Raw genomic sequence first — 15,879 nt, forward strand, 5'->3', positions numbered from 1 at the left:
ACTTACCATTCCAAAAATCTCAGGGCCCTTCAGAATTATGTTAAATCTAATCTGCCTGTGCTCCAAAAATGGAACAACAAAGCCTGGATGGTAGCACAACTGTTTACAACATGGTTTTTTAACTCTTCTTAGGCCACCGTTGAGACCTACTTCTCAGAAAAAAGATATCTTTCAAAATATGACTGCTCATTGACAATGGACCTGATCACTCAAGAGCCCTGATGGAGATGCACAGCAAGGTTAATGCTGTTTTCATGTCAGCTAATACAACATCTATTCTGCAGCCCATGGACTAAGGAATAAGTCTAACTTTCAGATCTTATTTTATGAGAAATGCATTTTGTAAGGCTGTAGCTGCCATACATAGTAATTCCTCTGATGGATCTGAACAAGGTAAACTGAAAACCTTCTGGAAATGATTCACTATTCTAGATGACATGAAGAGCATCTGTGCTTTTATGGGGAGAGGACAAGATATCAACATTAACAGGAGTGTGGAAGAGTTGATTCCAACCCTCATGGATGACTTTGAGGGGTTCAAGACTTCAGCATAGGAAGTCACTGCAGATGTGGTGGGAACAGCAAGAACAAGAAGTAGAGCCTGAAGATGTGACTGACTTTCTACAATTCCATGATAAAACTTGAACAGATAAGGAGTTGTTTCATTTCATGAGAAGAGAGAGTTGTTTCTTGAGGTGGACTCTGCTCCTGGTAAAGATGAGGTGAAGACACTGTGATGATTGTTGAAATGACAACATAGGAATTAGAACATTACATAAACATCATTACTAAAGCAACAGCAGGGGTTGAGAGGATTGACAACTCCCTGAAAACTCAGGTGATGGTTAGCATTTTTTGGCAATAATGTATTTTTAAGTTTTTTTTAGTTAAAGTATTTTTTAGTTAAGATATGAATTTTTTTAGACCTAATGCTATTATACACTTAATAGACTATAGTATATTGCATTTTATAAATTTTATATGCACTGGGAAGCCAAAAAGTTTATGTCACTCACTTTATTATAATATTTGCTTTGTTGTGGTGGTTTGGAATGAGACCTGCAATATCTCTGAGGTATGCCTGTACTTTTAAATGATATTATAATATGATTGAACCCAAGGTAGTTTTGTCTGAAGAAAGGGTAGGAGTTTTAGAGGTTCTAGAAAGTTCAGTTCAAGCAGTTAATTGGGGAAAAAGGTAGGAAATCAGTTATATCTCTGAAGTCAGGCAAACATATTGTGAAGCCTTGCTTCTTATTAGATGCATGTGTTTTTTTAAAAAGATTTATTTATTTATTTATTTATTTATTTGAGAGAGAGAGCAAGCATAAACAGGAAGGGCAAACGGAGAACTCCCACTGAACAGGGAGTCCCATGTGGGGCTTGTTCTCACAACCCTGATATCACAACCTGAGCCAAAATCAAGAGTTGGCTGCTCAATTGACTGAGCCACTCAGATGTTCCTGAATTAAGGTGTTCTTAAGCTTTTGCTTCATCTATAAAATGAATACTATTGCACAGGTCTTTGTTTTTTTTGTTTTTTCTATTTTTGCAGGTAAGGAGAAAGACATCAATATAAATAACTAACAAGTGCCTGGAGACAGTAGGCCTTTAAGATACTGTTGTGTTTTTGGTCGTGGTGATGGTGGTGCTTAAAGAGGGACGTGGTACAAATGGGACAGGAGGAGAGGTGTACAACACAGTCATTTGCAGAACTGAAATTAGGGGTTTGGTTATATCCAGCAATGCAACCAGTTGAGGCTCAATCTATCTCAACTCCGTAGTGAAATTCTCCTGGGCCCAAACAGCCCAAAGTCAATGATAGAGAGATTATGGGGCAGCACCAGGGATAGCTCCCAGTGGTCCTCTAAAAGGCAGGCAACTTGCGTTTCTTCTTCCACTTCCTACTTGGGCTTTCAAAGTCTAGTTTTTCCTTCCTTCCCTCCCTCCCTGCTTTAAGATTTATTTATCTGAGAGAGAGAGAGGGAGGGAGGGATGGGGAGAGTGGAGGGAGGAACAGAGGGAGAAGAATTGGGAGAGAATATCCAGCAAACGCCCTGCTGAGCATGGGGCCTTTGTGGTTCTTAATCTAAGGATCCTGAGATCATGACCTATGCTGAAACCAAGAGTCAGATGCACAACCAACCGAGCCACCAAGGTGTCCCAAAGTTAGTTTCCTTTTAAGACCATTTCCAATTTTTTTCTTTTTCTTTTTAAGATTTAACTTATTTATTTATTTGAGAGAGGGAGAGAGAGCACAAGATGGGGGAGGGTCAGAGGGAGAAGCAGAATGCCTGCTGAGTGGGAAGACTGATGGGGGCCATCCTGGGACTCTGGGATCATGACCTGAGCCAAAGGCAGTTGCTTAACCAACAGAGCCACCCAGGCACCCCTCCAATATCTTAATGAAAATCAAGTCAAGTCCCTCATCCACCCAGCAGCCTCAGTAATGGTGTGTGATGATGGCTATGGTCTACTAGATGGGGCCAAGGTGGGTAAATTTCTCTCTGACTGGATGAGAACTGCTGCTTAAGTATTTTCATAATCTTTTGGTTGTCTTATTCCTTTTGGTTGGTAGATTTTTAAGACCAATGTCACACAGGACACAGTTGTGTTAGGGTTTGTTTTTAGCTATTTTTCAAGTATTATGTAACCAATAATAAAGTCAGCCAATGATTTATATTTTAAAATAAAGTATTTTTAAACTAGAATTTTGAAGTTAGCAAGAAAATTATACTATGATAGAATTTCAAAAACAAAATTCAGAAAAAAAATAAAATAACATGTTGCTTAGGAATACATATCTTTGTGGTAGTGAGTAAAAGGAAGGCAAGAGAATGACAAACAAAAAATTCAAAATAAAGATATCTATCTCTGTTTGGTGGGAGGTCGATCAAATTGGGGAGGAATTTACACGTAACTTCCACTACTCTGGTCATATTTTACTTTTTAGGCAAGATTACATGTTTATTAGATGGGGGAATTTCCAGATTTACTGAAGTTATTTCAGGTAACTCCCTCTTTCTCTGCCTAATCATAAATGCAAATTTTTAAAATCCCTATTATTCTATATAAGACAATATAGAACCATTTTAACTATGTACCAGTTATGAAGGTAGACACCCTTCCAGCTAAATTCCATGGAACTGGCACCAAAGGCATCAGTTTGCTCCCACATCATTTATTGTTCCAAAAATGCTTATTTATAATTGAGTTAGTATTAGAAAGGCTTATAATGTTGAGCATTATTTACCACATAAGAAACTCATTGGCACGTCTGCCTGGGACTAACGCTTTGGATTACTGGACTTGGAGTTCAGTGTCTTAGAGTGGGATTAATTTCTATTGTTATCATTCCACCACTCTGGTGACATAAAGATTTAAGAACCATTTAACCATGTCCAATTATATTTCCTTCTAGAGTTAATTATGGTGCAGAAGAGTTTTCTTTCTTTTTCTTTTTGTTTTGTTTTCCTCTCATTTTTGAATGCTGGATGGTTTGTGGCCTTGCATTTCTTTGCTTTGAAATTTCTGCCAAATAGATTGGGCTCATTGCCCAGAGAGATTAGAATTGAGAGGTGAGTAGATAAATTAACTACCAGTTGTGATCCAAGGACCTTCTCAGGGACTAGCTTCTCAGAAAAGGGCAGATTGGTGGGTTTTCAATAGAAAGTGTCCTGAATTTGAAGAAAGAATTCCTGAGTTCAAGTACAAGCTCCAAATACTACCAACTGCTTAAGACCCTGGTTAGGTCTATTAGCTTCTTCAGTCTCTGTTTATTCTTCTATAAAACTGAGAGTGATAACAATTGTCACTCCTTCCACAGTATCAGAATTGAGTGAAATAAACATAAAAAGTTCTGTGCATAGCAAATAGCCATACTATTGTAAGATACTATTATTATCCTCCACTTCTCTTTATTTCTGTTCCCCTAGCTAATTTCTCACGAAGTCCTGTCAGTACTTTCTAGATATCTCTAGGATATGCCCGCTTCTCTGCTTTCACCACAGCCTAACTGAAACTGATTTTGTTTGTTCATTTGTTTGTTTCTACTAAGTTAGAGTTGTAGCTTCTTATCTGTCCTTCCTCCTCATTGTCATGCAACTCATTTTCCTAACTGGAGCCAGGGAGATCTCTTAAGAAATGCAAATCTGATTATAATACTCTTGTGCTTAAGACCCTCCACTGACATCCCATTATTACCGGGATAATGATACCAAACCTTAAGCTGGTCTAAAATCTCTGCGTGGTCTGCCCCAAATAAGTTCTCCTCCTTCATCTCACCCCATATCCCTCAAATTTTGAGTCACAGTGTCATGACTATGTAGACAAGTTTCTTTCTTTCTTTCTTTCTCTCTCTCTTTCTCTCTCTTTTTTCTTTTTCCATTTTATCCTACTTGCTTGCGTATGACATAGTTCAAAGCATTAGTCACAGCCTATTCATCTCACAATCTAATTCAGGAAGGCATGATTTAAAAATGAAACAAAAGATGCGGGAAGAGAAAGATGAGATTTTATGTACTGGGAACATGGATGGGACTCTGAATGTTGCTATTTCACTATTGCCTTATTCTTGAATTCAAAGCATTCCAAAGATAATTCACAAGGTAATATATTTTGGGGAAGTGTTTGATAGTGAAGTGGAAGGCACCTTGATGGATGGGGCTGGGAAACCTTCATAAGCTCACAGATATTGACAGAATGACATTTTACTCTTCCGAGTAGTACTTACTTCTAGGTAATAGGTAGGGAAATTTAGTATGTTGCCCGTCTTTTCTAAAACATTTTTTTATGCTTTGACACGTTGAGTTGGATTGATTCACCTGTGTAATTGAAAAGTATAATTTGGTCTTAGTGTAATTGGTCTTCTCTTGGAATGCTTATCTGACAGGATAGATCAATTATTAGGTTGGTTCTGCCTTCTACCTACACACAGACCAGAACATATGTAAATTTCTTCTGGAAATTCTCTTCTTAATGATATCCATATATAAACACACATGCGAAGCTTTCATTACATCTGCCTACTAGTCCCTCTTTCCCTATGTCTCTGTTTCTCTCTCTGCACACATATGAGTATGTGTATAAATATACACATAAATTAAGTTTTCATTCATATTTATTACTTCTGTTAACAATAATTTTACTGTATTTCATAAGGTTAACAATAATTTTACTGTATTTCATAAGGTTTTACTAATTAATCTGTAAATATGGAAAAAGCAAGAAGGGTGGTTAATATTATCTTGTAAATTCTTAATAATTATTTGCCCATATGAAAAATGTTTATGTATTCTTATTCAAGTTACGTACCATAAATGAAGTTAAAATTGGTCTTGCTTTTGCATGTCTTCCTGCTCCCATCCATCTACCTTTCAAACTGCTATCAGAGTTAACTTCATAAGACACAAATCTGATGGTAACACTCTCCTGTTGATGAATCTTGCTGAGTCCCCCTGACCTAAAGCAACAAGACCAAACTTACTTGCTTTCGAAATCTCACTCAGCTTACCTGACATATGTTGCCATTCTCCCCCTTTATACCTCAAATGTCAGTCACAATGAACTTTTCAATATTTTCCATATACGTCATGTCTTGTCATGACTTGGGAATTTAACATTCCAGGGATATCTTTATCTTTTTTTATATCTAGCAAAATATTATTTATCCTTGAAGACCTAGCCAAGTGTCTCTTTTTTCCTATGAACATTTTCTTGATTTCCTTAAGCAGAGTAAGTTCATCCTTTTTCCCTGGAATACTCACTTTATACTATTTTTTTTTTTTTTGAGAAGTCATTCATTTATTTTAGAGAGAGCGAGAAATGGAGAGTACTGTGTGGGGAGGGCAAGGAAGAGTCTCAAACAGACTGCATGCTGAGCATGGAGCCCAATGCAGGACTTCATCTCATGACCCTGAGATCATTACCCTGAGATCACCTGAGCTGAAACCAAGAGTCTCATCAAGAGTGCTTGCCACAAGCACTGTGCCACCCAGATGACCCACTTTATACTATTATTAAAGTTCTTGCTGATTAATGATTAATGTTGCAATTGTTTGCTAACATGTTTCTCTCTCTTTTTGATTGTGACTTCCTCTATTGTAAGAACCTGATATTAAGATACAATTAAGTTGCTATCACTAAAAAGCAAATGAACAAAAATAAGGTGGTTTAAAGAAGATAGGTTTGTTCATAGCCATCTGATCATAAGCAGTTCACAGTAGAATGGCAACTCCATGATGTTAGGACAAATGTTCCTTTTGTCTTTACCTCTTATCTTCCAAATCTCTCCATCCTGTCATCTAAGGTAGTTGCTCTAACTTCTGCCACGACATCTATATTCCAGTCTGTGAGAGAGAAAGGTAAAGGTAAAGGGGCGGGACAACACCCAGAATTTGACTATCTACATTGCTTCCAATAACATTGGTCTACAGGCTGGGAGAATGGCTATCAATCTTTGCCCACTCGAAATACTACAACTACTCAAGGAATGGAGAAACGTACTGAGCAGATACAACAATTCTTTATCATAGAACACTCTTTGAATTCCTTATGCCTAGTATAGTGTTGGTTCATATTAGGAATCATTAAATATTTGGTGAATGAATGGAAGCATTGTAAATATCATAGCAATTTAGAACCACAATGGACCTGTAAATCATCTAGCTCTACCCGCTCATTTTATAGGTGAGACAGCTAAAGACTTCATGATTTTTCTGATTATATTATATAACTGGTATGTTCAGAAGCTTATGAGTAAAAAATCTTTTTCAAGGCAGTAAAATTACTCTGATAATTTCAAGGGATCTTTAATAGAATAGTATGCTTTTTAAAGGGGAGATTGTATCTCTGTTGTGTTTCTCTGAAAGCTTCTCTTAACAGACTTTATTTTCAGAGACCAATGGGAAATCAAAACAAAACTAGGCAAGTTACGATTGAATCTTTATAATGAAATATTAAAATGCAATTAATATTTGAAACTTAAAAATTAATTTTTTGTTAAGTGTGATACAAGTACATGACAAAATTGATATGATGATAGCATGACCAGCAGATGTGCTTCCAGCCGTGCCACAGCCACCCAGTTACCCTCCTTTGGGCCACCATCATCCTCATTTTTTCATATAACATTCCTGGAGGTTCTATGCATGCAAACATGGATGGTGACATGTAGTCTTGCATCTTACTTTTTTTTCATTTTATTTATTTTGGAGATCTGAGAAGCATATTTTATTTTTATTATTTAGTTATTTATTTTAAAATATTTTATTTATTTATTTAAGAGAGAGGGAGGGAGAACACAGAGGGAACAGAAGAGAGAGAAGCAGGTTCCCTGCTGAGCAGAGAGCCTGATGCGGGGTTCCATCCCAGGACCCTGAGATCATGACCTGAGCTGAAGGCAATAGCTTAACCCTTTGAGCCACCCAGGTGCCCCTGAGAAGGCACGTTTTATTTTATTTTATTTTTAAAAGATTTTATTTATTTATTTGACAGACAGAGAGATGGCAAGAGAGGGAACAGAAGCAGGGGCAGTGTAAGAGGAGAGGGAGAAGCAGGCTTCCCGCTGAGCCTTCAGCTCAACGCAGAAGTTGATTCCGGGAACCTGGGATCATGACCTGAGCCGAAGGCAGACACTTAACGACTGAGCCACCTAGGCACCCAAGAGAGGGCATATTTTAAATAAAGCAAGGTGCAACTGTGGAAACATGGGCTTACTTTATGTAGTGCAACCTCTGTTATATTCAAAAGGTGATCTTCAAAATATACTACACTTTCTTTACAGAGCCGGAGACTGGCCCCACCACTCGTAGCTATCAGACCCTTTTTTTTTTTTTTTTTTTTTGGTTCCTGCTCTCGATACGCTAACTCTGTGTCAATTTCAAGGACAGTCCAGGCCCTTCCCAATGTTTGGCCCATTTTTCAAGTTTCAGATTTAATATGAATTCTTCAGAAAGGCTTCCCAAACTCTTCTCCCTTTTATTCAAAGCTTACCTCAGCCCCAACTGTTATTTCTGAAAGCAGGCTGTGTATATGCTTCATGGTACTCAACTTGTCTGTAAGTGTGTTGTTTATTTATTTGTTTACTTGTTTAGTGCCTTAGTGCTCCCCTGAAATATAATCTCCGCTGAGGTAGGGACAACATCCATCTTAGCCATCTTGTATATCTAACATCTTGTTTGGTACACAGTCAGGATCAATGAGTATTTGGTAAATGAAAACAACAACCACAAAAAACAAAACAAAACAAAACAAATGACTGATAAATAGATTCCTCTCCGAAGCCTGTTTGTTAACTCATCTGTGCCCCCATCTTTATTTTGCTGACCATATTTTCAATCCCTTACCCACAAAAATATATAAAATATAAGATATGTAAAAAAAAAAAGTTTTGAGGAAAGATATAATGGCTCTTTCCTTTTATCCTGATAAATAACTTTATAAACACAACTGATCTACTGAATCCTTTCATGTAGGATTTCACACAGCATCAGAAATTTTTAAAAGGCAACATTTTCTCAACAACCTCTTCTCATCCCATGTTTTCCTTTACTGTTTTTTGTTGTTGTTGTTGTTTTAACTTCTCTGATACTAAATAGGTTAATTACTACTTAGGAAAACTTGACAAATATCGGTAGTGAAGCATTTAGCAAGAATCTTTTAAAATAAAATCAGATAATCATTTCAATGATCAACAAAATTAATCTTAGTTCTAGGAATGAAGTAAGGTTAACAATAGTGAGGCAGCAACTGAATGATGTTTGAATTTGGTGTGTTCATATTAATTCTTCTTACATCAGCATTGTTCACAATGTCATAACCAAAGAGCCTACGTGCTTACGACCAAAATGTGTAAGTAAATAGTGAGCCATATTTGACTGCTAAGGAGTTAGTACCACATAGATATTAAAATAAGAATTCTATAGTTACCAGTTTTTTTTTTAAACGCCAATGTCTTTGTAAGTATATTAGACATTTATTCTCTCTTACAATTCTTTCATTATTCTCTCGTTCCTTTTAAAATTTTCTGTTAATTCTTTACCTAAAGTTTGATTATATTTCATTCATGACTACTCTTTCATTCTCCAACAAACATTAATTAGGCACTTGTAACATGTCAGGCACTGTGGGGACATAGGGATATGGGATATGCTAAGAATACCTAAGCATAAAGTCTCTATTGTTTTCTGGGGCTAAGATTCTTTATTTTTTTCCCAAATAGTCAAAGCTATTTCTTGCCACATACCAAATAAGTTTTAAAAAGTATACATTTAAATTACCATTTTAAAATTAGATATAGTAATATAGGTGCATGGGATAAAATTTTAAAAGTACATATAAGAAAAAAAATTAAAAAGTCACACTTCATTGACTAATTAGAAATCTATCTCTCTAGGGAAACCTGGGTGGCTCAGTCAGTTAAGCTTTGGCTTTTGGCTCAGGTCATGATCTCAGGGTCCTGGGATCAAGTCCCACATTGAGTCTGCTTCTCCCTCTGCCTCTGCTGCTCCCCCTGCTTATGTTTGCTCTTCCTCTCTCTGACAAATAAATAAATAAAATCTTAAAAAAAAAAAGAAATCTCTCTAATCTTCCAATTATTTTTCTAAGTATAAGTACATGAAAATAACTATGCTATTTGTTTACAAATGATTTTATATTATAGATGTAGTTTGTAACTTTTTTTACATAACCATCTACTGTGAACGCACTTGAATAAATGAACATATGTATTAGAAACAAATATGATTAACATATTTAACACCATCATTTGTTCAATCAATCCTTATCATGCATTATTCTTTTTTTAATCTATCATACAAATCACTATCGTACAAATATGCATATGCATACATCCTTATTTTTAAGCTAAATTTTCTGTAAGTATAATTGTAGAATAATGATAATAAAGCCTTACTAAATGCCTTCAATGTATTGACTCAATTCTTGCTTTATATATTCACTCTTCTAATCCTCAGAATGACCCTATGAGGTAGTAACTCAGATACGACAAAGACCACATTTGATTGGATTGAAAGGCCATCAGTTATAAAAAAACACCATTATTACATGCAATTAAAAAAGAAAGCAAATATTTCCAGTTAATTTCAGAGTCAATTCACCGACCCAGAGATTACAGCTATTTACTCAGGTAACCATATACTAGGGATAGGATAGATACTCGTTTTTTCAAGGGTTGTTAGATTCTGGGTCCAAGTTGTTTCCAATACCTGGCAATTCAAAATGGCAGTGTAAATCCCTGTTAGAGTAGGGCCACATGTGAATAAAGTAACAAAGAGAGTTCTTATTCAGATATAGTTCACAGTGGGAAATTTGGCAGTCTTTTCCAATTTTCCAAATATGTCGTTGCAACAGACTCACTTAACACTTGGCAAAATTCTCATACTCATTGCTTGACTTAGCAATAAGAGACATTACAATGAAGTAAAAGTTATTATGGTAGAAAAGCCCACATGAAAGTCCCTGAAACTGCCCTAAACCTCTCAACCAAAATGGTGAGCCAAAGACAGTATCTTTACTAGAGTAGATTAACATAGTAATCTAGTTAACCATGGTCTGTGGTATGTGAGTAACAATCAAGTGAATGAGTGACTGTGTGTGTGTGTGTGTGTAATATCCATCAAGAATTTATCAGAAGCAGTTTATATTCATAGAACTTATTCATGGTCTTATCCAAGGGGACTTGAACTATATTTCAAGATTCTACAGAACAACACATTGGTACCACTGATGACATATTAATTGGAGCAGATGAGCAAGAAGTGGCAAGTATTCTAGATATTACACTACAACCCTGTTTGAGAGGCTGGGAGAGAATTACGAGTAGAATTCTTGTCAACGCATCATGCTGCAAACAGGGTAGCCGGTCATCTGTTCTGTAGAAAGAGGAAAGTGGCCCGAGGTAAACACATTTATGTGGGCTTCAACCAAGGTGAGGCAAGGAAGTCTGGAGAAGTGGTATCTAAGTAGACCTATGGAGATGAACAAAATGTCTTTTTTTTTTTTTTTTTTTTTTTTTATTGCTCCAGAGAGAATCCTTTGTGGATGAGACACTGAACAGCCACGTGATCAGGATGAGACGAACAGTTGATGTCATCCCACCAGCTATCCACATACATCAATAGAAGTTCTAGCTGAAGGGAAGGGAGTCTTTAATAGGTGGGGGTAAGAAAGACTTAATGACTATTAGATTGGCCTCAAGACCAACTACAGCAATGGTACCTGGAGTTTGCCCAACTAACACTTCTTCCATGAATTCCCCTCAAATTTTGACTAATCAGAAATTATCATCACATGTTTCAAATCCTATAAATGTATAAAATGTGTACAAAAATGCTATGGTATATTATAAAATAGGATTAAATGTTAATTCAGGTCATATATTAAACACAATAAACATTACATGATTAGTAGTCAATCATTTTGTTTAACTTCTTGAATTTCATGGGCATTTAGAAGGATGATTTACATGATAATTTTTTTAAAAAAATCATAATTCTCTATTCTTCAAATACAATCTGATGTGGCTTTATAAAAGAAGAAACATATATAGAAAGTATTTGTAATAAAGATAAGAAAAGGCTTGGAGATAATAAAGAATAAAGGAACTAATTGGGTCAGGAATTTGAAATAGTTATTGCACCCACCACTGCGTTTCTTTCTGAAAGTGAAATTCTTGATAACTAGGTCCTAAAGAGACATAAAATGATGAGGTAAGTTTTATGTGACACCAGATATCATGCATTTGTAGAAAACATTACAAAAATATTTTTATTTTTTTAATTTTTAAAAAGATTTTATTTATTTATTTGACAGAGAGAGAGATCACAAGTAGGCAGAGAGGCAGACAGGGTTGGGAGGAAGCAGGCTTCCCGCTGAGCAGAGAGCCTGATGCGGGGCTTGATCCTAGGACCCTGAGATCATGACCTGAGCTGAAGGCAGAGGCTTAACTCACTGAGCCACCCAGGCAACCCACAAAAATATTTTTAAACGTATTATTTAGGAGGAGTTCTTTATGATCATTACATAGTGAACTTTGAACAAAAATAATGGAGATTGTTGTAAGTTGCAGATTTAGAGAGGAGGAAATAATACTAATTTTTATTGAATGATTAGTATTTGGTAGGCATGTTTTATAAGTGATCTTATAGATTTTTAGAGAGATTATACAATTTATCTGACATTATGTAAGTAGTATGTTGTGGTCCGAACTTGAATTCAGTCTTCCAAAGCCTGTATGTGTTCTTTTGACTATATTAGGCTGTAGAATATAAAACATGTTCTTGATATAACCCCATTCCTATATCGATTCTTTATTAAAAATAGCATTCATACTTCAAATTTTGTAATATAACAAAGACATACATGGTGTATTTTAAGCTAATACAGACTAAGTATAACATCCCCTTGGTCTAAGTTAATGTAGGTTGAACCATATGAAATTGTCAATATTGATCATTTTTGATGCACATAAATGGTTACACTATGTTTCAAGCTGATAGAAAGATAGAGCTCTAAGGAGAAAAGCAGTCCCTAATAGCTGAGTCTAATGTATGTGCCTTGAGGCACTGGTCTGGCCCTTACAGATTGGCTGGAGGTTACCTATGGAATGTAAACTACCTTAAAGGGAGTCAGACAAGTTTCTTTGTGTGAACATGGTGAATTAAGACAAAAACAAGCCTGCTCTCAGTATTGTTTTGAGCACAAACAGAATGTCATCGTGCAGGGGCAACTGGGTGGCTCAGTTGATGAAGCATTTGGCTCTTGGTTTCAGATCAGGTCATGATCTCAGCATTGTGGAATCTGGCCATGCGTCACTGGGCTCCATGCTCAGCAGGGAGTCTGCTTATCCTTCTCCCTGTTTCTCTCCCCATCGACCCTGTCCCTGTCTCTGGAATGAGCAAATAAAATTATTTTTGGTTGCTCAAACTTCAAAAATAATCAAATATCTCCATCTATCCATTAATGCCAGAAATGCTTCTTCTTCTTCTTCTTTTTTTTTTTTTTTTTACCAATCACAGCCTTTAGCGTTGCTTTGTTGACCCCTCTTTCTTTATAAAAATTATTAAGATATCTAATCATGGTATCCCCCCCTTTCGAAGAGCCCCCAAACTAGAGTAAACCCTATTGCCTTGAATACCCACCCCAGATCACCTTAGGCCCAAATCCTGGAGGTATCTTCCAATTCCTTCTTAGGGAGACATCCCACAGTTGTCCACCTTGTGTAGCTTTCCTTGTTACAGTGAATGAATAAACCCAACCTTGATTTTCAGATGTGCTGTTAGCAGGCTCTGGCTGCAGGGCATGGGCCGAAGTGGAGGTTCCCAAAATTCATCTGAGATTTGCTGCCTTAGACCAGGATCCATGATTGAAGAATAGGGTACATGTCTGAGAGTCCTCAGATGTCTGGCTCTCTGAGGCACCTCTCTGCTCCCAGTGATTTGGTCTTGATTGCTGGTGATCATTAGCTCAGAAAATCTGGAGTACGTGCTCCCTCAAACAATTTCCATCAGACTGCTGTTGGGGACTTATTAGGTCAAAGGGACCTCTTTGAAAAATGCCTCAAATCATGTTTCAGAGGTGATTACAGAAAGATAGTGTGGTGAGATGGACGAAATAGAAAAAGGGGATGGAGAGTAAAAAAATAAAATGAGGGGAGCCTGGGTGGCTCGGTGGATTAAGGCCTCTGCCTCTGGCTTGGGTCGTGATCCCAGGGTCCAGAGATTGAGCCCCGCGTCGGGCTTTCTGCTCCTCGGAGAGCCTGCTTCCTCCTCTCTCTCTCTCTGTCTGCCTCTCTGCCTACTTGTGTGTCTCTGTCTGTCAAATAAATAAATAAAATCTTTAAAAATAAATAAATAAAATGAAAGATACCATACTTTAAATCAAACGTAAACAGTGTCAAGATGATATTGGATCTTGAAATTAGGGAGCCTGAGATATGCTGGCTGAGGCAGAGGGTCATAATAGCTCTGTAGGAATACAAGCTGTGCAAAGTCCAAACTGAGAAGAAAATATTACCTGTTGGGTAACACAAATGTAAACGAAATCCTGGTGTTCCACCTTAAAAAAGCATGGAAGATTTTATTTTGCCCTGAAAATAATTTAAAATTGAGTGAATATTACTGACCATAAAATGATTTCATTATGAAGTATGTAAAACATGATTTTCAATATATGTCCTCAGTAGCCGACAAAGCAGTGATTATGACTGAGTTAGCATTTGATAATAATTCTGAATATTGTAAAATGAGGACTTTATTTTTCATAATTTGTTATTATAAAAAATATTCCCAACACAACATTTGTATATTGAACCCAAAAAGAGCGTTATATATCACTCAACTTCAACATTTTGCTATCTGGGTTTCCCTGTTCTCCTATTTTTTTCCCCTCCCTGTTGGACCAATTTAAAGCAAATCCAAGGGGCGCCTGGGTGGCTCAGTGGGTTAAGCCTCTGCCTTCGGCTCGGGTCATGATCTCAGGGTCCTGGGATTGAGCCCGCATCGGGCTCTCTGCTCAGCGGGGAGTCCGCTTCCCCTTCTCTCTCTGCCTGCCTCTCTGTCTACTTGTGATTTCTCTCTCTGTCAAATAAATAAATAAAATCTTTAAAGCAAATCCGAGGCATGATCTAAGTTTAATACTTTACTTCTGAGATGGATTGTATGAAGATATCTCTGAAGATAATTAGTCAAATGTCTCCATGTATTTGGAAGGTGTCTGTTATTATATAAGTGGAACAGTTTCATTAGTCTAGAAAAGGCTTTTACCTTCTTCCACAAGCCTATGTGATAGGAAAGGTGGGAAAACAGTCGTGTTATTTAGATGCAAACATTATTTATTTTTATTTTATTTATTTATTTATTTATTTATTTATTTTTGGTTTTTATCCTATTTTATTTGATTTTTTTCTTTCAGCAGTATTGAGGTTCTTTAAAAAGTTGAAAATAGAACTACCTTACAACTACTATTAGTAGCAATTACACTGCCAAATAATTACACAAAAGATACAAAAATACTGATTTGAAAGGACACATGCGCCCTGATGTTTATAGCAGCGTTAGCAACAATAGCCAAATTATATAAATCTATCTTCCTATCCATTATCTATCTATCTAATCATCTGTATCTATCTATCGATCTGTCGATCTATCATCTAATTTATCTTCTTGGCCACTTCCTGCTTTGGATTTCAAGATGCATGAGGGCAGAGAATTTTGCCGTTTTTTTTTCTTAAGATTTTATTTATTTATTTGATAGACAGAGATCACAAGTAGGCAGAGAGGCAGGCAGAGAGAGAGGGGGAAGCAGGCTCCCTGCTGAGCAGAGAGCCCGATGTGGGGCTCCATCCCTAGACCCTGGGATCATGACCTGAGCCGAAGGCAGAGATTTTAACCCATTGAGCCACGCAGATGCCCCAATTTTGCTGGTTTTAATTAACGTATCTGAAACCCTTAGGGAGTGCTCAGCATCAAGTAGACATTCAATAAATATTTTTAAAAAACTTTCCCTAGATCTTCTTCTAAGCATATACGTAAACAAACACGTGTACACACACACACTTCAAAATTAGAATCACAGTAAGTTTTTAATTTGACTGATTTGCCCAGTGATGCTTTATCTTATCATTAACTATTCTACAAAAGGTATAATTTTAATGGCTACACAATAATCCAAATTAGGCCTTTATTATAATTTATTTTGATTTTTCTAATCATGGAAAATTTCTATTTCAACACCTTTTTATTTAAGTCAGAATGCATATTTCCTATTATTTCCTCAAATGACAGCATGGGTCATTCAGCTGTTTTGCATTTTATTAATAATAAACCTCAACATTCTTTGAGAGCACATGGATCTGTTATA

This window comes from Mustela nivalis, assembly GCF_964662115.1.
Source record: "Mustela nivalis genome assembly, chromosome: 2".
In the NCBI taxonomy this organism is placed as follows: Eukaryota; Metazoa; Chordata; class Mammalia; order Carnivora; family Mustelidae; genus Mustela; species Mustela nivalis.